Source organism: Penaeus monodon, unplaced genomic scaffold (assembly GCF_015228065.2).
Source record: "Penaeus monodon isolate SGIC_2016 unplaced genomic scaffold, NSTDA_Pmon_1 PmonScaffold_1520, whole genome shotgun sequence".
Taxonomy (NCBI): domain Eukaryota; kingdom Metazoa; phylum Arthropoda; class Malacostraca; order Decapoda; family Penaeidae; genus Penaeus; species Penaeus monodon.
The window spans coordinates 27,527-30,000 of record NW_023644376.1 but is presented as its reverse complement, the minus strand read 5'-3'; the positions used below and the strand labels follow the sequence as shown (position 1 = coordinate 30,000).

The window sequence follows — 2,474 nt, the reverse complement described above, 5'->3', positions numbered from 1 at the left end:
TGCAGATCCATAACGAAGTCGACGAACTGCCAGGACAATACCCTCCTTTGAGATTCTTCTTGTTCCAGCACGAAACATGTGAGGTTGAAGAAACTGCTGCAAGCTTCTCGTTACAGAAGTTGATACAGATCTGCTCGAACCGTTGAACTGGTGGAGAAAAATACAAGATTTAATTTGTTTAGTATATATAAAACTGATGTTTTCGAAGGAATATACTATTATATCCAAAACTGGTAATGATAAAACAATATACCTTACGTCGAAGATCTCAAAACCGCAATATCAGACGCCGATGAACATAGCCGAGTCTGGCCAGTCTAAGTGTCATGTTACACTTCCTGAGAAGCCATGAGGAAATACACGTGAAAAGAGACCCGGGGACATGCACCGATGTGCTAGTTTACTTGGTCGACATCATAAGCTTGGTGGACGAACTCGGCATCCGACCTTGATCTAGGGCTTGCAGAAAATTCCTGTAGAGCTCCTCAGGTCAACACCGAGCAGTTTAGCAACAATTCTCCGGCCTTAATAGAGAGAGAAAGTGGAAGACAAATATAACTGTCCAGAGTTTAAATGATAAAATGTAATAATTTTCACATCTTCCAAGATTCATACCCTCAGTGCCATCGGCCTCAGCTGCTCCTCCGACCCCTCTGCCTTGAATTTCATGTTCCATGGTTGCATGACAGAAGCTGTGGAACTTGTAGCAATTGTCTCTTTTCCTCATGAGAGACAGTTCAAAGACGTCGAAAGCATCCTGAATGAATATGAAAGACGAGATATTAGATTACGATAAAGGTTTACATTGTACCGTGGACAGACAAGATTTGAGAGACAATCATGTTACTTTGTGCATATTAATTGAGTAATTACCATGAGTGAAACTGCATGTCCTCCCTTGTCGTCCCGAGTGGATGGGACGGTAACTTTACCCTGCGCCTCGTAGTAGTAGTCGTAGAGGTCTCAGACAATAAGCACATCTCTGATTAAGGATATTGGAATTAGCACATGGTGAATAGATTATTGTTCACGTTTTAAACAGAAGACAACTCGTACAGTAGGTTTTACGATGCATGACTTAATTTGACATAGTCGATCTGGTCGGCACATGAGCTGGAGGAAGATCTGTAGCCTCGCTCGGCGGGGGGACTGGGAGATGACACGGAGCCTTCTTCCAAGCAGGTAGACCTCCTGCTGTTCCAGCTCCGGACAGCTTGCCGTTTTGGAGCGAAAGGGACGCGGATAAACTTACACTGTGTCCAAGGAGGTAAATATATAAGAATTCTGCCTTCTTTTCTTTCTAATCTCATTTAATAGATATGCATCTGAAGTAAGGCAAAAGAACTTACGAAACGAGAAGAGTTGTCGTTACGGGTGGTCTTGGCCATTGCCGTAAAGATTCAAGGATGGGTGTTTGTGATAATTGGTCCTCAAGATCTGTAGAGGAACAAGAACGAGATCGGGAATAAAGTTTATCTCGCTTCGAAGATGATGTGCAAAAATGCATATATAATTATTTAGAAATGTTAACTGTGAGAGAAAAAAAAAGAAATATATATATGATATATATATATATATATATATTAAGATATATAATATATATATAATATATATATACTCTATATATATATAAAAGGCGTATTTCCTTTTCACGGATGGTTAGTTTTACATAAAACGTTAAAGGAAAATAATTGATATGAAAAATATACCTGTTTGCTCTCGCACTCGTTCTTCCGCTGGCACCGACGTTGGCGAAGTAAGACAAACACTTCTGTGTGTTCTCAGTCTTGCGGACCAGATTCACCCGCTGTAGAGAGAATAAGAACTCATTAAAAATGTATATTGATGTTTGTAAATTCAACTTCAATCTCTATTTGATAAGAAAAAAAATGCACATTATTCCTAAATTGAAAAGGTCAACTTTAGACAACTTACGTGATAAGCATAGATGGCTCTGACGTTATGCAAAGAAAGAAATTAAAAGGATATAGATAAACAAGTAATTATAAAAGTTATTTTCGATTAATTATGTAGATACAATACAAGTCTGAGTTACCATTTTACCAGCTTAAACTGAAAACTTAAAACACATACCTTGATTAATGTTTCTGGTAGCCCGTCGCAGAGGCGAAGAGATGAGGGGGCACCTCATTACGCCTCTTGCCAATTAAATTCTTGACGGGCGGTTGGTGTAGAATGGGGTATACGCTTGTAGGGGTTGACGGCGATACAGAAGAGACCAGAGTAGGTGTAGATTAAGCTTGGCATGGTAACGGGAATTGAGGACGAGAAGACGGAGGATCGTTCAGGAAGGTCAAGTTGGACACATCCTCACCTTCTCGTACTTGGAGGGTTGACCTGTCCGACCTGCTCCTTCTTGAAGTCCCTTCATCTCGCCACTGGGACCTTAATGTGACAAGTTTAATCCACACTTAGCACCCGAAAGCTCACCACTCGACGAAGCCCCGCCTTGG

The 2,474-nt window shown here is 40.7% G+C and overlaps 1 pseudogene; it reads right to left on the bottom strand.

The window, feature by feature from the left end:
• The window catches only part of LOC119569448, a 6,923-nt pseudogene extending 4,655 nt beyond the window's left edge, over positions 1-2,268 (bottom strand).
• Positions 2,269-2,474: the final 206 nt, after the last annotated feature.